The following is a 23,620-nucleotide window of genomic DNA, read 5'->3' as shown; positions in this document are numbered from 1 at the left end:
GTCTACTTCAGTGTATTCACCTTTTCAAATTTTCAAACAATTTCCTTTTTTCTTTTTCTTTTTTTCTTTTTCATTTCTTTTCTTTTTCTTGAATGCAGAAAAAGAAAAACTTCATTTTTACCTTCAATTTCTATTAAAGATATTCTTATTTAATTTTCATTACTATATTATTTGCTTTTATGTAAATTTTTTCAAATTCTATTTTACTTCCATCATGTTATTTGAGTCTACTGCAGTGTATTCACTTTTTCAAATTTTCAAATGATTTCTTTTCTTTTTTATTCTCTCTTTTTGTCTCCTTTTTCTTTTTCATTTCTTTTCTTGTTTCTTAAATACAGAAAATGAAAAAATTCATTTTATTTTTAATTTTCATTAAAAATATTTTTCTTTATTTTTTTTCTACTATATTCTTTACTTTTGTGTATATTTTTTCAAAGTCTATTTTACCCCCATCATCTCATTTCAGTCTACTTCAGTGTATTCATTTTTTTTCAAATTCTCAAACGATTTCCTTTTTTTCTCCCCCCCCCTTTTCTTTCTAATCTGTCAAACCACTTTCAACACCCAGACCAAAATACACCTAGGATCTAGCATCATCTATTTGATTCTTGTAAAATCGAGTTTTAAAATCCAGTAAAGAAGGGGCGCCTGGGTGGCGCAGTCGGTTAAGCGTCCGACTTCAGCCAGGTCACGATCTCGCGGTCCGTGAGTTCGAGCCCCACGTCAGGCTCTGGGCTGATGGCTCAGAGCCTGGAGCCTGTTTCCGATTCTGTGTCTCCCTCTCTCTCTGCCCCTCCCCCGTTCATGCTCTGTCTCTCTCTGTCCCAAAAATAAATAAACGTTGAAAAAAAAAAATTAAAATCCAGTAAAGAAATGGGCAAAAGACATGAATAGACATTTCTCCAAAGAAGACATACAGATGGCCAAACAACACATAAAAAATGCTCAAGTTCACCCATCATCAGGGAAATACAAATCAAAACCACAATGAGATACCATCTCACACCTGTCCGAATGGTCAACATTAATGTCAGGCAACAACAGATGTTGGCGAGGATGCGGAGAAAGAGGATCTCTTTTGCACTGCTGGTAGGAATGCAAACTGGTGCAGCCACCCTGGAAAACAGAATGGAGGTTCCTCAAAAAATTAAAAATAGAACTACCCTACGACCCAGTAATTGCACTACTAAGTATTTATCCACAGGATTCAGGTGTGCTGTTTCGAAGGGACACATGCACCCCCATGTTTATTTTTTTTAATATGTTTAACGTTTATTTATTATTGGCAGACAGAGAGAGACAGAGCATGAGCATGGGAGGCACAGAGAGAGGGGAAGACACAGAATCCGAAGCAGGCTCCAGGCTCCGAGCTGTCAGCACAGAGCCCGACGCTGGGTTCGAACTCACAAACTGCAAGATCATGACCTGAGCTGAAGTCGGACGCTCAACTGACTGAGCCACCCAGGCGCCCCTGCACCCCCATGTTTATAGCAGCACTATCAACAGTAGCCAAAGTATGGTAAGAGCCCAAATGTCCTTGATGGATGAATGGATAAAGAAGATGTGGTATGTATGTATGTGTATACACACACACACACACACACACACACACACACAATGGAGTATTACTCGGCAATCAAAAAGAATGACATCTTGCCATTTGCAACTATGTGGATGGAACTGGAGGGTATTATGCTAAGTGAAATTAGCCAGCCAGAGAAAGAGAAATATCTATGACTTCACTCATATGATGACTTTAAATACAAAACAGATGAACATAAGGGAAGGGAAACAATATAAAAACAGGGAGGGGGACAAAGCATAAGAAACTCATAAATATTGAGAACAAACAAAGGGTTACTGGAGGAGGTATGGGAGGGGAGATGGGCTAAATGGGTAAGGGGCATTAAGGAATCTACTCCTGAAATCATTGTTGCACTATATGCTAATTTAGATGTCAATTAAAAAATTTGGGGGGGGATGCAAGCTGGTGCAGCTGCTCTGGAAAACAGTATGGGGTTTCCTCAAAAAACTAAAAGTAGAACTACCCTACGACCCAGAAATTGCACCACCAGGCATTCATCCATGGGATACAGGTGTGCTGTTTTGAAGGGACAAATGTACCCCCATGTTTATAGCAGCACTATCAACAATAGCCAAAGTATGGAAAGAGCCCAAATGTCCACCGATGGATGAATGGGTAAAGACGATGTGGTATATATATATATATATATATATATATATATATATACACACACACACACACACACACACACACATACACACACACACACACACAATGAAGTATTACTCAGCAATCAAAAAGAATGAAATCATGTCATTTGCAACTACGTGGATAGAACTGGAGGGCATTATGCTAAGTGAAATTGGTCAGTCAGAGAAAGACAAAAATCATATGACTTCACTCATATGAGACAAAACAGATGAACATAAGGGAATGGAAACAAAAATAATGTAAAAGCAGGGAGGGGGACAAAAGAGAAGCAACTCATAAATATGGAGAACAAACTGAGGTTTACTGGAGGGGCTGTGGGAGGGGGGATGGGCTAAATGGGTAAGGGGCACTAAGGAATTTACTCCTGAAGTCATTGTTGCACTACATGCTAACTAATTTGGATTTAATTTTAAAAGATAAAAAATAAAATTAAAAAAATAAAATTAAAAAATATATATGTATAAGTAAAATGTATGACAATAATACCAACAGGCATGGAATGGAGAAATAGAAATATACTATTATAAACTTCTCATACATGAAGTGGTATAATATCACTTGAAGGTAGTTGGTAATAAGTTTAGAGTTAAACTGTAAACCCTAACAAAGCCACCAAAATAACAAAAACATATTTATAGAAAATCAAATGAGATAAAATGGAATCACAGAAAACACTGAATTCAAAAGAAGGCAGAAGAAAAGAGGGAAAATGGAACAAAGAACACCGAAAATGAATAGCAAGATGATAAACTTAAATCCAACCATATAAATAATAACAATCCCAATAAAAAAGCAGAGGTTGTGGGGCGCCTGGGTGGCGCAGTCGGTTAAGCGTCCGACTTCAGCCAGGTCACGATCTCGCAGTCCGTGAGTTCGAGCCCCGCGTCGGGCTCTGGGCTGATGGCTCGGAGCCTGGAGCCTGTTTCCGATTCTGTGTCTCCCTCTCTCTCTGCACCTCCCCCATTCATGCTCTGTCTCTCTCTGTCCCAAAAATGAATAAACGTTGAAAAAAAAAAAAAAAAAAAAAGCAGAGGTTGTGTGATTGACAAAGCAAGACAGAATTGTTATCTGCCTATAAGAAATAAAATTTAAATATAAACATGCAAATATGTTAAAAGGATAGAAAAAGATATACTGTGCTAATCCTAATAAAAATTAAGCTGCAGTGGCCATATTAATATTAGATAAAGATTTCAGAACAAAGAGATGGCCAGAGATGAAAGTCATTTCATAGTGATAAATGAATTAATCAAGAGAACATAACAATCCTAAACATTTATGCTCCTAATAACACAGCTACAATAAGTAAAAAAAGGACTGAAGGAGAAATAAATCTGTTATATTCAGAGATTTCAGTAACCATTTCTCAATAACTGATAGAATAACTAAAGGAAAGTCAATAAAATATAATAGCCTTGAACAATGCTACCAATTAATATAAATGGCATTTATAGGAACATTTCACCCATTAACAGCAGAATACATGTTTTCTTGAAGTGCACATGAAAGATTTACCAAAATAGAAAATATTCTGTCATAATGAAAATCTCAATAACTTTAAAAGAATTCGAGTTCTACAAAATATGTTCTCTGAACTCCCTTCAGACGTAACTTGAATCGATCTTCTGCACAATATATCATAGTGAAACTGGCAAAATACAAGGATAAAGAGAAAATTCTGAAAGCAGCGAGGGATAAACGTGCTCTAACATATAAAGGGAGACCTAGAAGACTCGTGACCAATCTCTCTTCTGAAACTTGGCAGGCCAGAAAGGAATGGCAGGAGATCTTCAATGTGATGAACAGGAAAAATATGCAGCCAAGAATCCTTTATCCAGCAAGTCTGTATTTAGAATAGGAGGAGAGATAAAGGTCTTCCCAAACAAACAAAAACTGAAGGAATTCGTCACCACTAAACCAGCCCTACAAGATCCTAAAGGGGATCCTGAGAGACAAAGTACCAGAGACATCGCTACAAGCATAAAACATACAGACATCACAACGACTCTAAACCCATATCTTTCTATAATAACACTGAATGTAAATGGACTAAATATGCCAACCAAAAGACATAGGGTATCAGAATGGATAAAAAAACAAGACCCATCTATTTGCTGTCTACAAGAGACTCATTTTAGACCTGAGGACACCTTCAGATTGAGAGTGAGGGGATGGAGAACTATTTATCATGCTACTGGAAGTCAAAAGAAAGCTGGAGTAGCCATACTTATATCAGACAAACTAGACTTTAAATTAAAGGCTGTAACAAGAGATGAAGAAGGGCATTATATAATAATTACAGGGTCTATCCATCAGGAAGACCTAACGATTATAAATGTCTATGCGCCGAATACAGGAGCCCCCAATATAAAAAACAATCACAAACATAAGCAACCTTATTGATAAGAATGTGGTAATTGCAGGGGACTTTAACACTCCACTTACAGACATGGTTGGATCATCTAGACACACAGTCAATAAAGAAACAAGGGCCCTGAATGAGACATTGGATCAGATGGACTTGACAGATATATTTAGAACTCTGCATCCCAAAGCAACAGAATATACTTTCTTCTCGAGTGCACATGGAACATTCTCCAAGATAGATCATATACTGGGTCACAAAACAGCCCTTCATGAGTATACAAGAATTGAAATTATACCATGCATACTTTCAGACCACAATGCTATGAAGCTTGAAATCAACCACAGGAAAAAGTCTGGAAAACCTCCAAAAGCATGGACGTTAAAGAACACCCTACTAAAGAAGGAGTGGGTCAATCAGGCAATTAGAGAAGAAACTAAAAAATATATGGAAACAAACGAAAATGAAAATACAACAATCCAAACGCTTTGGGATGCAGTGAAGGCAGTCCTGAGAGGAAAATACATTGCAATCCAGGCCTATCTCAAGAAACAAGAAAAATCCCAAATACAAAATCTAACAGCACACCTAAAGGAAATAGAAGCAGAACAGCAAAGGCAGCCTAAGCCCAGCAGAAGAAGAGAAATAATAAAGATCAGAGCAGAAATAAACAATATAGAGTCTAAAAAAACTGTAGAGCAGATCAACGAAACCAAGAGTTGGTTTTTTGAAAAAATAAACAAAATTGACAAACCTCTAGCCAGGCTTCTCAAAAAGAAAAGGGAGATGACCCAAATAGATAAAATCATGAATGAAAATGGAATTATTACAACCAATCCCTCAGAGATACAAACAATTATCAGGGAATACTATGAAAATTATATTCCAACAAACTGGACAACCTGGAAGTAATGGACAAATTCCTAAACACCCACACTCTTCCAAAACTCAATCAGGAGGAAATAGAAAGCTTGAACAGACCCATAACCAGCGAAGAAATTGAATCGGTTATCAAAAATCTCCCAACAAATAAGAGTCCAGGACCAGATGGCTTCCCAGGGGAGTTCTACCAGACGTTTAAAGCAGAGATAATACCTATCCTTCTCAAGCTATTCCAAGAAATAGAAAGGGAAGGAAAACTTCCAGACTCATTCTATGAAGCCAGTATTACTTTGATTCCTAAACCAGACAGAGATCCAGCAAAAAAAGAGAACTACAGGCCAATATCCCTGATGAATATGGATGCAAAAACTCTCAATAAGATACTAGCAAATCAAATTCAACGGCATATAAAAAGAATTATTCACCATGATCAAGTGGGATTCATTCCTGGGATGCAGGGCTGGTTCAACATTCGCAACTCAATCAACGTGATACATCACATTAATAAAAGAAAAGATAAGAACCATATGATCCTGTCAATCGATGCAGAAAAGGTATCTGACAAAATTCAGCAACATTTCTTAATAAAAACCCTCGAGAAAGTCGGGATAGAAGGAACATACTTAAAGAGCAAAAAGCCATTTATGAAAAGCCCACAGCTAACATCATCCTCAATGAGGAAAAACTGAGAGCTTTTTCTCTGAGATCAGGAACACGACAGGGATGCCCACTCTCACCGCTGTTGTTTAACATAGTGCTGGAAGTTCTAGCATCAGCAATCAGACAACAAAAGGAAATCAAAGGCATCAAAATTGGCAAAGATGAAATCAAGCTTTCGCTTTTTGCAGATGACATGATATTATACATGGAAAATCCGATAGACTCCACCAAAAGTCTGCTAGAATTGATACATGAATTCAGCAAAGTTGCAGGATACAAAATCAATGTACAGAAATCAGTTGCATTCTTATACACTAACAATGAAGCAACAGAAAGACAAATAAAGAAACTGATCCCATTCACAATTGCACCAAGAAGCATAAAATACCTAGGAATAAATCTAACCAAAGATGTAAAGGATCTGTATGCTGAAAACTATAGAAAGCTTATGAAGGTAACTGAAGAAGATTTAAAGAAATGGAAAGACATTCCTTGCTCATGGATTGGAAAAATAAATATTGTCAAAATGTCAATACTACCCAAAGCTATCTACACATTCAATGCAATCCCAATCAAAATTGCACCAGCATTCTTCTCGAAACTAGAACAAGCAATCCTCAAATTCATATGGAACCACAAAAGGCCCCGAATAGCCAAAGGAATTTTGAAGAAGAAGACCAAAGCAGGAGGCATCACAATCCCAGACTTTAGCCTCTACTACAAAGCTGTCATCATCAAGACAGCATGGTATTGGCACAAAAACAGACACAGAGACCAATGGAATAGAATAGAAACCCCAGAACTAGACCCACAAACGTATGGCCAACTCATCTTTGACAAAGCAGGAAAGAACATCCAATGGAAAAAAGACAGTCTCTTTAACAAATGGTGCTGGGAGAACTGGACAGCAACATGCAGAAGGTTGAAACTAGACCACTTTCTCACACCATTCACAAAAATAAACTCAAAATGGATAAAGGATCTGAATGTGAGACAGGAAACCATCAAAACCTTAGAGGAGAAAGCAGGAAAAGACCTCTCTGACCTCAGCCGTAGCAATCTTTTACTTGACACATCCCCAAAGGCAAGGGAATTAAAGCAAAAATGAACTACTGGAATCTTATGAAGATAAAAAGCTTCTGCACAGCAAAGGAAACAAGCAACAAAACTAAAAGGCAACCAACGGAATGGGAAAAGATATTTGCAAATGACATATCGGACAAAGGGCTAGTATCCAAAATCTATAAAGAGCTCACCAAACTCCACACCCGAAAAACAAATAACCCAGTGAAGAAATGGGCAGAAAACATGAATAGACACTTCTCTAAAGAAGACATCCGGATGGCCAACAGGCACATGAAAAGATGCTCAACGTCGCTCCTCATCAGGGAAATACAAATCAAAACCACATTCAGATATCACCTCACGCCAGTCAGAGTGGCTAAAATGAACAAATCAGGAGACTATAGATGCTGGCGAGAATGTGGAGAAACGGGAACCCTCTTGCCCTGTTGGTGGGAATGCAAATTGGTGCAGCCACTCTGGAAAACAGTGTGGACATTCCTCAAAAAATTAAAAATAGACCTACCCTATGACCCAGCAATAGCACTGCTAGGAATTTACCCAAGGGATACAGGAGTGCTGATGCATAGGGGCACTTGTACCCCAATGTTTATAGCAGCACTCTCAACAATAGCCAAATTATGGAAAGAGCCTAAATGTCCATCAACTGATGAATGGATAAAGAAATTGTGGTTTATATACACAGTGGTGTACTACGTGGCAATGAGAAAGAATGAAATATGGCCCTTTGTAGCAACGTGGATGTAACTAGAGAGTGTTATGCTAAGTGAAATAAGCCATACAGAGAAAGACAGATACCATATGGTTTCACTCTTATGTGGATCCTGAGAAACTTAACAGAAACCCATGGGGGAGGGGAAGGAAAAAAAAAAAGAGGTTAGAGTGGAAGAGAGCCAATGCATAAGACACTCTTAAAAACTGAGAACAAACTGAGGGTTGATAGGGGTTGGGAGGGAGAGGAGGGTGGGTGATGGGTATTGAGGAGGGCATCTTTTGGGATGAGCACTGGGTGTTGTGTGGAAACCAATTTGACAATAAATTTCATATATTGAAAAAAAAAAAAGAAAGTGGCTTGATAGATTAGAGAAAAAAGGGGAAAGAAGAAAAAAAAGGAAATCATTTGAAAATTTTAAAAAATGAATACACTGAATTAGACTAAAATGAAATGATGGAAGTAAACTGGTATTTGAAAAAATTTACACAAAAGTAAAAAATAGAAAAAAATTAAAGAAAAATAGTTTTAATAAAAATTGAAAATAACAATGAATTTTTCTCTTTCTGTATTCAAGAGAAAGAAAAGAAACAATAAAGAGAAAAAAGAAGAAAAAAGAAAAGAAAAGAAAGTAAATTGAATAGATGGACCTAACAGACTGAAATACGCTGAAATTACTTCGTTTTCCCCTAGAAGTCAGACTATGAAGCACCTTATAGTCCATAAACTAAGCAGGCAGTCAGACTTCTGTTCTTGAAGAGCAAGGTTGGGCCCGTTGGGCGGGGCTTAGTGTAACAGCTCCATTCTCCACTAGATGGTGCTGCTAGCTTACTGGGATGGATTGTTGTGGTGCTTGTAGGTGCGTATGCACATGCACGGGAGTGGTGAAAATGGCAGCACCGAGCTACCCAGTCTCTAGTATCCAAACTCTGTTCGCCCTGATCAGCAATCGTGCCCCTGTGCTTTGTCTTCAGCTTTTGTCCACTCCCCTCTTTTACACTACCTGTGACCAAACCCCAGGTAGTACCTCTCTCCTGAGTTTTGTCTCAGATAAGGCTGTTTCCCTGGCCCCTTACTTCTGAGGGACTATGGCTTTGTCCTATTCAGCCCCTCTGCGGAGGGTCTCAGCAAGCAATGGCCGGATGCTGGCCACACCCAGGAAAGTTTGCAGGACTGTGCTGCTGCCGAAGCCCAGAGATTGCGGCCAGGTGCCAGCCCGCCCCAGAAAAAGTTCGTGAGATAGTGTAGCAGCAGCTTTTCAGGGATTATGGAAAATCACAACACACATCTGGCACCAGGCTTCACCCTTAGCGACCTTGTTCCAGCACCAGCAAATGCAGCTGTTCTCTGGAGTCTGCTGGTCCCAGGTTGTCTCACAACATCTACCAAATGTCCTTCCAGGAGTGGAACGGCTTCTCCCCATGTGGCCTGAGAACCTCTCTGACCCCACTCTGCTCTTGGGGATTCACCCTTCCCACCAGAGCACCTCCAGGTATCGAGCTGTGGAGTTGCAGACTCTCTGAGCTCCCTCTGTTCATAGTCTTAATGGAATTTAAACCCTCTCCTTTCTCCTTTCTCCCTTTTTAGTTTAGTCCCTGTGGCTATTTCCAACTTTCCACTTTCTCTCCAGCTGCTTTCGGGGAGGGGTGCTTTCGCCATATTCTCCCCACTGTCTCTGTCCTCTCTCTGCACGCAAAAGCACATCCCTGCCCTCCGCAGCTTCTCTCTCCCCAAGTTCACCTCTCCACACCTTGTACCTGCTAAATTCTGTGGTTCAGGTTGTGCAGACTGTTGTGTTAATCCTCAGGTCAGTTTTCTAGGTGTGCAGGATCGTTTAGTGTTGGTCTGGCTGTATTTCATGGACGTGAGACACACAAAAAACTTCCATGCTGTTCCACCATCTTGGCCCCCTCCCCTCTTATACATATATTTTCATTTTATTTAACTTTAATTTTAATTTTAATTTTTTAATTTACATGCAAGTTAGTTTGCATGTAGTACAATAATGATTTCAGGAGTAGAATCCAGGGATTCATCCCCTATGTTTTACATATATTTTTAAATGAACAGCATAGGAGGGAAGATGGCGGCGTAGGAGGACGCTGGGCTCACCGCGCGTCCTGCTGATCACTTAGATTCCACCTACACCTGCCTAAATAACCCAGAAAACCGCCAGAGGATTAGCAGAACGGAGTCGCCGGAGCCAAGCACAGACGAGAGGCCCACGGAAGAGGGTAGGAAGGGCGGCAAGGCGGTGCGCGCTCCACGGACTGGCGGGAGGGAGCCGGGGCGGAGGGGCGGCTCACCGTCCAGCAGAGCCCCCCAAGTCTGGCTGGCAAAAGCAGAGGGGCCGGAAGGACTGTGTTCCGACAGCAAGCACGACTTAGCGTCTGGGAGGTCATGAGTTAACAGCTCTGCTCGGAAAGCGGGAAGGCTGGAGGACAAAGGGAGGGAGAGCTGCTGAGCACCCGGACGACAGAGCTCAGTTTGGTGGGGAACAAAGGCACTCGCCAGCGCCATCTCCCCCGCCCATCCCCCAGCCAAAATCCCAAAGAGAACCAGTTCCTGCCAGGGAACTTCCTCGCTCCGCGCAAACACCCAACTCTGTGCTTCTGCGGAGGAGCCAAACCCTCCTGGGAGGGAGCGGATCTGACTCCCTCCCGCTGCCACAGGGCCCCTCCTGAAGTGGATCACCTAAGGAGAAGCGAGCTAAGCCTGCCCCTCCTGCCCCTGTGCACCTTGCCTAGCCACCCCAGCTAATACGCCAGATCCCCAGCATCACAAGCCTGGCAGTGTGCAAGTAGCCCAGACGGGCCACGCCACCCCACAGTGAATCCCGCCCCTAGGAGAGGGGAAGAGAAGGCACACACCAGTCTGACTGTGGCCCCAGCGGTGGGCCGGGGGCAGACATCAGGTCTGACTGCGACCCCGCCCACCAACTCCAGTTATACACCACAGCACAGGGGAAGTGCCTGCAGGTCCTCACCACGCCAGGGACTATCCAAAATGACCAAGCGGAAGAATCCCCCTCAGAAGAATCTCCAGGAAATAACAACAGCTAATGAGCTGATCAAAAAGGATTTAAATAATATAACAGAAAGTGAATTTAGAATAATAGTCATAAAATTAATCGCCGGGCTTGAAAACAGTATAGAGGACAACAGAGAATCTGTTGCTACAGAGATCAAGGGACTAAGGAACAGTCACGAGGAGCTGAAAAACGCTTTAAATGAAATGCAAAACAAAATGGAAACCACCACGGCTCGGATTGAAGAGGCAGAGGAGAGAATAGGTGAACTAGAAGATAAAGTTATGGAAAAAGAGGAAGCTGAGAAAAAGAGAGATAAAAAAATCCAGGAGTATGAGGGGAAAATTAGAGAACTAAGTGATACACTAAAAAGAAATAATATACGCATAATTGGTATCCCAGAGGAGGAAGAGAGAGGGAAAGGTGCTGAAGGGGTACTTGAAGAAATAATAGCTGAGAACTTCCCTGAACTGGGGAAGGAAAAAGGCATTGAAATCCAAGAGGCACAGAGAACTCCCTTCAGACGTAATTTGAACCGATCTTCTGCACGACATATCATAGTGAAACTGGCAAAATACAAGGATAAAGAGAAAATTCTGAAAGCAGCAAGGGGTAAACGTGCCCTCACATATAAAGGGAGACCTATAAGACTCGTGACTGATCTCTCTTTTGAAACTTGGCAGGCCAGAAAGGATTGGCACGAGATTTTCAGTGTGCTAGACAGAAAACATATGCAGCCGAGAATCCTTTATCCAGCAAGTCTGTCATTTAGAATAGAAGGAGAGATAAAGGTCTTCCCAAACAAACAAAAACTGAAGGAATTTGTCACCACTAAACCAGCCCTACAAGAGATCCTAAGGGGGACCCTGTGAGACAAAGTACCAGAGACAACACTACAAGCATAAAACATACAAACATCACAATGACTCTAAACCCGTATCTTTCTATAATAACACTGAATGTAAATGGATTAAATGCACCAACCAAAAGACATAGGGTATCAGAATGGATAAAAAAACAAGACCCATCTATTTGCTGTCTACAAGAGACTCATTTTAGACCTGAGGACACCTTTAGATTGACAGTGAGGGGATGGAGAACTATTTATCATGCTACTGGAAGCCAAAAGAAAGCTGAAGTAGCCATACTTATATCAGACAAACTAGACTTTAAATTAAAGGCTGTAACAAGAGATGAAGAAGGACATTATATAATAGTTACAGGGTCTATCCATCAGGAAGACCTAACGATTATAAATGTCTATGCGCCGAATACCGGAGCCCCCAAATATATAAAACAACTACCCATAAACATAAGCAACCTTATTGATAAGAATGTGGTAATTGCAGGGGACTTTAACACCCCACTTACAGAAATGGATAGATCATCTAGACACACGGTCAATAAAAAACAAGGGCCCTGAATGAGACATTGGATCAGATGGACTTGACAGATATATTTAGAACTCTGCATCCCAAAGCAACAGAATATACTTTCTTCTCGAGTGCACATGGAACATTCTCCAAGATAGATCATATACTGGGTCACAAAACAGCCCTTCCTAAGTTTACCAGAATTGAAATTATACCATGCATACTTTCAGACCACAATGCTATGAAGCTTGAAATCAACCACAGAAAAAAGTCTGGAAAACCTCCAAAAGCATGGAGGTTAAAGAACACCCTACTAAAGAATGAGTGGGTCAACCAGGCAATTAGAGAAGAAATTACAAAATATATGGAAACAAACGAAAATGAAAATACAACAATCCAAACGCTTTGGGATGCAGCGAAGGCAGTCCTGAGAGGAAAATACATTGCAATCCAGGCCTATCTCAAGAAACAAGAAAAATCCCAAATACAAAATCTAACAGCACACCTAAAGGAAATAGAAGCAGAACAGCAAAGGCAGCCTAAACCCAGCAGAAGAAGAGAAATAATAAAGATCAGAGCAGAAATAAACAATATAGAGTCTAAAAAAACTGTAGAGCAGATCAACGAAACCAAGAGTTGGTTTTTTGAAAAAATAAACAAAATTGACAAACCTCTAGCCAGGCTTCTCAAAAAGAAAAGGGAGATGACCCAAATAGATAAAATCATGAATGAAAATGGAATTATTACAACCAATCCCTCAGAGATACAAACAATTATCAGGGAATACTATGAAAAATTATATGCCAACAAACTGGACAACCTGGAAGTAATGGACAAATTCCTAAACACCCACACTCTTCCAAAACTCAATCAGGAGGAAATAGAAAGCTTGAACAGACCCATAACCAGCGAAGAAATTGAATCGGTTATCAAAAATCTCCCAACAAATAAGAGTCCAGGACCAGATGGCTTCCCAGGGGAGTTCTACCAGACGTTTAAAGCAGAGATAATACCTATCCTTCTCAAGCTATTCCAAGAAATAGAAAGGGAAGGAAAACTTCCAGACTCATTCTATGAAGCCAGTATTACTTTGATTCCTAAACCAGACAGAGACCCAGTAAAAAAAGAGAACTACCGGCCAATATCCCTGATGAATATGGATGCAAAAATTCTCAATAAGATACTAGCAAATCGAATTCAATGGCATATAAAAAGAATTATTCACCATGATCAAGTGGGATTCATTCCTGGGATGCAGGGCTGGTTCAACATTCGCAAATCAATCAACGTGATCCATCACATTAACAAAAAAAAAGAGAAGAACCATATGATCCTGTCAATCGATGCAGAAAAGGCCTTTGACAAAATCCAGCACCCTTTCTTAATAAAAACCCTTGAGAAAGTCGGGATAGAAGGAACATACTTAAAGATCATAAAAGCCATTTATGAAAAGCCCACAGCTAACATCATCCTCAACGGGGAAAAACTGAGAGCTTTTCCCCTGAGATCAGGAACACGACAGGGATGCCCACTCTCACCGCTGTTGTTTAACATAGTGGTGGAAGTTCTAGCATCAGCAATCAGACAACAAAAGGAAATCAAAGGCATCAAAATTGGCAAAGATGAAATCAAGCTTTCGCTTTTTGCAGATGACATGATATTATACATGGAAAATCCGATAGACTCCACCAAAAGTCTGCTAGAATTGATACATGAATTCAGCAAAGTTGCAGGATACAAAATCAATGTACAGAAATCAGTTGCATTCTTATACACTAACAATGAAGCAACAGAAAGACAAATAAAGAAACTGATCCCATTCACAATTGCACCAAGAAGCATAAAATACCTAGGAATAAATCTAACCAAAGATGTAAAGGATCTGTATGCTGAAAACTATAGAAAGCTTATGAAGGTAACTGAAGAAGATTTAAAGAAATGGAAAGACATTCCTTGCTCATGGATTGGAAAAATAAATATTGTCAAAATGTCAATACTACCCAAAGCTATCTACACATTCAATGCAATCCCAATCAAAATTGCACCAGCATTCTTCTCGAAACTAGAACAAGCAATCCTCAAATTCATATGGAACCACAAAAGGCCCCGAATAGCCAAAGGAATTTTGAAGAAGAAGACCAAAGCAGGAGGCATCACAATCCCAGACTTTAGCCTCTACTACAAAGCTGTCATCATCAAGACAGCATGGTATTGGCACAAAAACAGACACAGAGACCAATGGAATAGAATAGAAACCCCAGAACTAGACCCACAAACGTATGGCCAACTCATCTTTGACAAAGCAGGAAAGAACATCCAATGGAAAAAAGACAGTCTCTTTAACAAATGGTGCTGGGAGAACTGGACAGCAACATGCAGAAGGTTGAAACTAGACCACTTTCTCACACCATTCACAAAAATAAACTCAAAATGCATAAAGGACCTGAATGTGAGACAGGAAACCATCAAAACCTTAGAGGAGAAAGCAGGAAAAGACCTCTCTGACCTCAGCCGCAGCAATCTCTTACTCGACACATCCCCAAAGGCAAGGGAATTAAAAGCAAAAGTGAATTACTGGGACCTTATGAAGATAAAAAGCTTCTGCACAGCAAAGGAAACAACCAACAAAACTAAAAGGCAACCAACGGAATGGGAAAAGATATTTGCAAATGACATATCGGACAAAGGGCTAGTATCCAAAATCTATAAAGAGCTCACCAAACTCCACACCCGAAAAACAAATAACCCAGTGAAGAAATGGGCAGAAAACATGAATAGACACTTCTCTAAAGAAGACATCCGGATGGCCAACAGGCACATGAAAAGATGTTCAGCGTCGCTCCTTATCAGGGAAATACAAATCAAAACCACACTCAGGTATCACCTCACGCCAGTCAGAGTGGCCAAAATGAACAAATCAGGAGACTATAGATGCTGGAGAGGATGTGGAGAAACGGGAACCCTCTTGCACTGTTGGTGGGAATGCAAATTGGTGCAGCCACTCTGGAAAGCAGTGTGGAGGTTCCTCAGAAAATTAAAAATAGACCTACCCTATGACCCAGCAATAGCACTGCTAGGAATTTATCCAAGGGATACAGGAGTACTGATGCATAGGGGCACTTGTACCCCAATGTTCATAGCAGCACTCTCAACAATAGCCAAATTATGGAAAGAGCCTAAATGTCCATCAACTGATGAATGGATAAAGAAATTGTGGTTTATATACACAATGGAATACTATGTGGCAATGAGAAAAAATGAAATATGGCCTTTTGTAGCAACGTGGATGGAACTGGAGAGTGTGATGCTAAGTGAAATAAGCCATACAGAGAAAGACAGATACCATATGGTTTCACTCTTATGTGGATCCTGAGAAACTTAACAGGAACCCATGGGGGAGGGGGAGGAAAAAAGAAAAAAAAAAAAAAAAGAGGTTAGAGTGGGAGAGAGCCAAAGCATAAGAGACTGTTAAAAATTGAGAACAAACTGAGGGTTGATGGGGGGTGGGAGGGAGGAGAGGGTGGGTGATGGGTATTGAGGAGGGCACCTTTTGGGATGAGCACTGGGTGTTGTATAGAAACCAATTTGACAATAAATTTCATATAATAAAAAAAAAATAAATGAACAGCATATTATTGTTATTTCTGTTCAGTCACTTATCTTTAATGAGATATAAATAACAGGAAAATATATGTTTACCTGTATTTTTCCATTTGTAGTTCTCCTCATTCCTTTTTATAATTCTTATTTCCATCTGGTATCCATTTTCCTTATGCCTGATTTCTTTTAACATTTCTTATAGGGTGTGGTTCCTGATGATGAGTTCTTTCAGTTTTTGTATACAAGTCTAAAATATTTATTTCACATTTTTAAAAATCATAACTTTGTTGAGATATAATGCATATATCATACCCATTTAAAGTTTACAATTATTTAGTGGGTTTTAGTATATTTGCAGAGTTGTGCAACCATCACCATAATCAATTTCAGAATTTTTTCATTACTCTAATAAGAAACCCTATAACCATTAGCATTTCCCATCCTCACCTCCTGTTTCCCCTCACTGTCCATGGGCCTAGGAAACTAACATAATATCTATCTATATTTGCCTTTTTCTGGACATTTCATATAAATTGAATAATATATTGTCAAATGTATTGTAATAATACAATTGTGGTCTTTGGCGACTGGCTCCTTCACTTGGCATAATGTTTCCACACTTCACCCATGTTGTAGCATATATCAGTACTTTATTTGCTAAATAATATTTCATCTTATAGATATGGCATGTTTTATTTATCTGTTCAATTGATGGACCCCTGTGTTGTTTCAGTTTATTTAGCTATTATGAATTCCAGTTCAATAATTTAACTTTTTCACCACGCTACATCCTTATCACTTTTCTTAGTCATCCTAGGGTCCATGGCCTAGCACTAATATGGTCTTTTTTAAAGCCCCTTGCTTCTCTTTTCTGTCCGTAATTCTTGCCTGGTAAAAATCATATTCTGGCCAAACTAAATAATCTCTAGTTCACACAGCTGCTGAATCTTGGAGGAGAAAACCATTTAACAATGCTGACTGGATTCATATTACATTTATTACCATAATTCTTCCAAGTCAACCATTTCCCATTCTCACTTTCTTTATATCTATACCACTTTCCCCCCCTAACACTCAGGTGAAGAACAACTATAATTTCATATAGAAAATAAGTATATTTGGAAAAGAAATTTTCTCATTTTCTCATTACAAATTCTACCAAAATTCCTCCTTCTGTATTCACATAATATTCCTTATTCTCTACACTAAACTGCATCAAGTAGTCCCTCCATCTTTCCATCAATTTCTTCCTATCTAGATAATTCTCAACACACAAATATGTAGTAGTACTATCAAATTTCTCCCTTCCTCCCTCCTTCTCTCCCACTCTCCCTCCTTCCCTCCTTTCCCCCCTACACACACACACACACACACACACACACACACACACACACACACACACTTCCCTTTATCCTATACCCTTTCTAGTTACCAAACAATTCTTTTGCAATTCTTTTGTTTTTCCTTTACAGCAAAATTTCTTTAAAATTTGTACTCATTTGCCCTACTTTTTCACTTGTTTGCTGAACCTCCTCTAACCAGGCTTTTTTTCCCCATGGCTCTACAAGAATGGACCTTGTCAGAGTCACAAATGAGTCATATCTTACCAAAATCAATGATCATTTTCTGTTTTATTCTTACTAGGCCTTTCAATAGCATTTGAAACAGCTGACTATTCCCCTTACTTTGAAATACTTTCTTCCTAAAGCTTCTAGAAGCCTACACCCTCTTTTTTACTTCAAACTCACCATCCATTCCTTCTGATTTCCTTTTCTGGCTCTTCCTCCTCTACCTGACCTTAAATTGTTTGGCCTGCTTAATTTTCTTTTCTTCTCTAGTTGTACCTTCTCCAAGATTTTATCTGGCCACACAGTTCCAATTATGTCTAGCTACTGACTTTTAAGTTTATATTTCTAGGTGAGACCTCCATCCCCCAAAATCCATATACCCCAAGCCTTTATTTTATCATTAAATAGCACCACCCACCCAATTCCTCAGGCCAATAATAACCTAGAGATATTCCTTAATTCTTTCTTTTACCTTAACACACAACATTCAATCCACCAATAGAAGAGTTTCCAAAATACATCCTACATTTCACAAGTTCTTACCAAATCTACTGCTAAAAATCCCATCTAAACTCCAACCATGTCTAGTTTGAGCTAGTTACAGCATCCTAATGGTCTCTTGTCTATTCTTGCTCCCCTAAAGTCTTTCCACCAAAAAGCAACTAAAGTGATTTCTAAAGAGCAAAACTGATAATAACTCCCCTAATGTCTTTTATAGCTAATTTTCTCCTCATGCATTGCATTTAGTTGTCTTGTCTCTTACTGTTAGAAGAGTACAGGCCAGTTGTTTTGTAGGATATCCCTCCATTTGTCCAATGTTTCTTCATGATTAGATTAAAGTTTTCCTTTTTGACCATTATACAACAGAAGTGATACTGTGTTCTCAATGCATTAAAGCAGGAGGCATGTGATTTGATTTGTATTTGTCCCAATATTGACGATGTTTGATTTGGCTAAGGTGGTTCCTTAACTTGTGGAAAGACACAATGAATCTATGAAAATACTCCTTCCTTCCTCAAACTTTCACACACTAGCTGGAGCAATTATAGACTTTCTTTTTTTTTTTTTTTTTTTTTTTTTTTTAAATTTTTTTTTTTTTTTCAACGTTTATTTATTTTTGGGACAGAGAGAGACAGAGCATGAACAGGGGAGGGGCAGAGAGAGAGGGAGAGACAGAATCGGAAACAGGCTCCAGGCTCCGAGCCATCAGCCCAGAGCCTGACGCGGGGCTCGAACTCCCGGACCGCGAGATCGTGACCTGGCCGAAGTCGGACGCTTAACCGACTGCGCCACCCAGGCGCCCCTAGACTTTCTAACATCATCATTCCTTCTATATTTGTAAGTTGGCATTCTTCTATAAGGAACTTTCCTTTCTCTCATATTTATTTATATCAGTATAAACTAATTCTTATTTCATTCCATTCAATATGTTATAATTCATTATTATCAGTCTTTATTCTGATGCTCAAATTGTCCAATACTTGGTCAGTGGCAGCGACTTTAAGGTGGCTGCTGTGCCCTTTTGATGTCTTCATGATTCTTTGAGCACTTCTATACTTTATGGCATATGAAGATGTTCAAAGCTAATCTTATAACTTTCGTACCTTTGCCTCACATTTAGAGAATACAGAGGTTTGTTTTTGCACACAGTTAATATATTAGCATCAATAACTCTTTTTTCGGGGCGCCTGGGTGGCGCAGTCGGTTAAGCGTCCGACTTCAGCCAGGTCACGATCTCGCGGTCCGTGAGTTCGAGCCCCGTGTCGGGCTCTGGGCTGATGGCTCAGAGCCTGGAGCCTGCTTCTAATTCTGTGTCTCCCTCTCTCTCTGCCCCTCCCCCGTTCATGCTCTGTCTCTCTCTGTCTCAAAAATGAATAAAACATTAAAAAAAAATTAAAAAAAAAAACTTTTTTCAAGGATTTTTCTAACCTTTGTTATTGTGGGACTAGAGTGGCCCTTATCTAGGTCTAGAGTGGTCCTATCCTACAGTATGGCCTTTCTGGAGGGCCCATTGAGTGTCCATGATGTCCAGTGACTTCCCCACTGGACTCCTATGTCTAATAGAACTGTGGGGCCTCCAGAAATTCAGTTCAGCTCACACCTCTCTAGCAGCTGCCCTTAACTAGATCTTACAGAATCTCATTCTATACATGTGCAGATTATCATTCAGCCAGAGACTTAAAGAACACACTATCCACATTTCCAGTGCTCCTTTTCTGCACAGGTGCAGAAAAACTCAAAAGCCAGAAGGACTTGTCTCTACTTCCAGAGCACAGCAATATAATGGTGCTCTGTTTGGGCCTCGTTCTGGCGCTATAGTCCGCAAGGTGCCCCCAGGCAAAGCTGGGGCAATTGTGCAGCTTTCCTCATGTGTTTCTTCTGTCTAAAAGGCCAAAGTCCACTGTGCCTACTGTCCAAACAATTTGTGCATGTATTTTGTCTAATTTTGTATTTCTTTACAACCAGAGGGATAATGAAGTTCAGTTACTCCATTATTATCTGAAGTGGATTCAACAACTACTCTTCATAGGAATTGTATATAAAATAGAACCCCTAACATGATTACACACTCACTTACATACCCAACAGACACACACATACAATTTTTTTTTATTTTAGTTTTTGTTTAAATTCCAGTTAGTTAAAATACAGTGTAGTATTTTGTTTCCGGAGTACAGTTTAGTGATTCAACACTTATATACAACACCTGGTGTTCATCACAACAAGTGCATTCCTTAAGCCCCATCACATATTTAACCATCCCTCTACCCACTTCCCCTCTGGTAACCATCAGTTTGATCTCTATAGTTAAGAGTCTATTTCTTGGTTTGCCTCTCTCCTTTGTTTTTTCCCCTTTGCTTGTTTGGTTTTTCTTAAATCCCACAAATGAGTGAAATCCTATGGTATTTGTCTTTCTCTGACTTGCTTATCTCATTTAGCATAATATTGTCTAGCTCCATACATGTCATTACAAATGACAAGATTTCATTCTTTTTATGGCTGAGTAATATTCCATTGTGCGTGTGTGTGTGTGTGTGTGTATGTACACACATATACACACCACATCTTCTTTAATAATTTTTAAAAATCTCACTGCAATAATCATCAATATCTACATTTTCACTAAAGTCAGGAGCAGGTCAATTCTGTGCTAGCCAATAAAATTAGACAAGGAAAAAAGAGAAATAAAAATTAGAATAAAAGATATAAAAATTATTGTGTTCTGATGATGGAAACCAAAGAAAATAAACTAAAAATTTTAATCCTTTTTATGAAGTTAGTAAATAGAATTGAACAGCACTTATTTACAATAGCAAAAATAAAATAAAAACAGGAATGAATCCTAATTAAAATAGAGCAGGAACCATAGAAAGAAAACTTTACAACTCTGCTGAGACTCTCACTTATAGTCAAGATAGAGTAACAGGGCCACATTTACCCTACTATCTACAGCAACAACAGAACTAAACAAAATATACAATAGCTCTTAAGACATTAGACACCAAGCAACAAATGCTAGTGATCACTGAGAGATGGGAAAACAATGAGGTGAGCCCTGCAATGGTGTAAGCTTATGGCCTGGACAAAGTTCTCAGTTTGTGGTATAGTAAGAAGGAGCTCAGGTAGAACTAGACAGTCTATGAGTTGAGAAGATGGGGCTGGGAGTCAGAGATGGCCAAGGCATAGTATCTAAGAAGAAAGGGATGGACAGAGAACTCCTGAGATCTGAAGAGGGTCTCCTTCAAGTGTTCAGCAGAGGACTAGTCAGTACATGTATAAAAGAAAAGTACCTGAGATAAGATTTTTTTTAAAAACATGAAAAGACAGAAAGGCATAATAGTCAGAGATCACACAGAGGTAGATAGAGTATGTATTCCAACAGATAAAGTAGAAAACTTCAAAATAAATGGGACATTGGATAGAGTATAAACAAAGGCCTTGCCTCGGTAGTAAGTAAAAATTAATCCTGGACTGAATGTTGGTAGGATCTGCCTAATAAGGTTTATAAGGAATACCTGAAAGGATCAAACTGTTTCCAAGTAACTTAACTGAATTATAAAACAAAGCTCAACAATATTTATAGGAAAATGTGGGGACTAGGAAATTCCAAATCCTCACTCTCCCATGGAAACATCAAAAAACAAACAGAAACTGACAACTGTAATAACTTTATAGGAGCTCTGGAAAATAGTCAAAGGTCTATAGCAACCAAGAAAATGTACAATTAAAAAAATCACATTCAGGGCGCCTGGCTGGTTCAGTCGGTTGAGCCTCCAACTTCAGCTCAGGTCATGATCTCACAGTCTGTGAGTTTGAGCCCTGCGTCGGGCTCTGTGCTGACAGCTCAGAGCCTGGAGCCTGCTTCATATTCTGTGTCTCCCTCTCTCTCTGCCCCTCCCCCGTTCATGCTTAGTCTCTCTGTCTCAAAAATAAATAAACATTAAAAAAATCACATTAAAAACTGTAGAAATTTTATGATGTTTTTACTTGCCTTTGCCACACCCCTTCCCCAGTGGGGTAAGGTTTTGATCTAGAGGGAGTGGCAACCCAACCACCAATTCCCTTCCTCAAACCAAAGGAAGCAGAGCAGACTTTATGTGAACATTTGAACCTATCTGGGAGCTGTCTGAAGGGCTGATCTACCTCCCCTAATTTGGAGTTCATGCAGAGAGAAGAAGTAGATGCTACTCATGAACGCTGCAAGGGGACTACAAACCCCATGGACAAAAGATTATGAGTACAGACATAAAATAGACCATAAAAGGCCCCAAAGATAAGCTGGAGTGAGATTCTTTGAAAGACTGAGACATTTAGAAGCATCCATGTGTACAAGGGAATTGAAAAAGCCATGATCAGGCCCAGTCAAGACAGGCTTCAGAAAAGACCTGTAAAAACCTTACATTTTTACCTTGAGCTTATCCGTAGGCTCAGAGCATGTCCAGCTAATTAGAAAAGGACTACTCCAGGATAAAGCAAGTCTGCAAAGACTAAGAGAGGTAGCTGTTTTCACAAATGCCCAATTTTCAAAAAGAAAGAAAGAAAGAAAGAAAGAAAGAAAGAAAGAAAGAAAGAAAGAAAGAAAGAAAGAAAGAAAGAAAGAAAAGAGAAAACTACAAGGAATACAAAGAAACAGGAGAGTATGGCCCATTTAAAGAAAGAAAATAACATGGCAGAAAGTGTCCCTAAATAAGCACAGGCATTAGACTAACTAGACAAAGATTTTAAAACAACTATCTTTGGGTTGCCTGGATTGTTAAGCATCTGACTCTTGGTTTTGGCTCAGGTCATGATCTCACAGTTCATGGGATCAAGCCCTGCACTGGGCTCTGCACTGACAGCCTGGAGCCTGCTTGGGATTCTCTCTCTCCCCCACCTCTCTCTCTGCTCCTTTTCTGCTTGTGCACACATGCATATGCTCTCAAAATAAATGTTAAAAAAAACTATCTTTAAATTTTCATTAGGATACAATGAAATATTGGTTTCAGGAGAATTCATCACTTACATACAACACCCTGTGCTCATCACAACAAATATCCTCCTTAATACCCATCTCCCACCTACCTCCCTCTATCAAACCTCAATTTGTTCTCTACTGTTAAGAGTCTCTTATGGTTTGTTTCCTTCTCTTCTCCCCTCCCCCTTCCCATATGTTAATTTGTTTTGTTTCTTAAATTCTACATATGATTGAAATCATATAGTATTTGTCTTTCTCTGATTGACTTATTTTGCTTAGCACAATACATTCTAGCTCCACCCATGTCATTGCAAATGGCAAGATTTCATTCTTTTTGATGGCTGAGTAACATTCCATTGTATATATATACACCACATATCCTTTTTATTTTATTTATTTTTATTTTTTTAACCTTTATTTATTTTTGAGACAGAGAGAGACAGAGCATGAATGGGGGAGGGTCAGAGAGAGGAAGACACAGAATCTGAAACAGGCTCCAGGCTCTGAGCTGTCAGCACAGAGCCTGACACGGGGCTCGAACTCACGGACCACAAGATCACGACCTGAGCTGAAGTTGGACGCTTAACCGACTGAGCTACCCAGGCGCCCCAATACCACATATTCTTTATCCAGTCATCAGTCAACAGACATTTGGGCT

The 23,620-nt window shown here is 39.6% G+C and overlaps 1 long non-coding RNA gene across 3 annotated transcripts in view; it reads right to left on the bottom strand.

Moving 5' to 3' along the window:
* The window catches only part of LOC123593089, a 179,505-nt gene that overhangs the window by 64,158 nt on the left and 91,727 nt on the right, over nucleotides 1-23,620 (bottom strand). The window lies entirely within an intron of this gene.

The sequence above is a fragment of the Leopardus geoffroyi genome, chromosome D4 (assembly GCF_018350155.1).
Source record: "Leopardus geoffroyi isolate Oge1 chromosome D4, O.geoffroyi_Oge1_pat1.0, whole genome shotgun sequence".
Lineage (NCBI taxonomy): Eukaryota > Metazoa > Chordata > Mammalia > Carnivora > Felidae > Leopardus > Leopardus geoffroyi.
The sequence above is the reverse complement of the archived record's forward strand: the minus strand, read 5'-3'. Positions and strand labels throughout refer to the sequence as shown.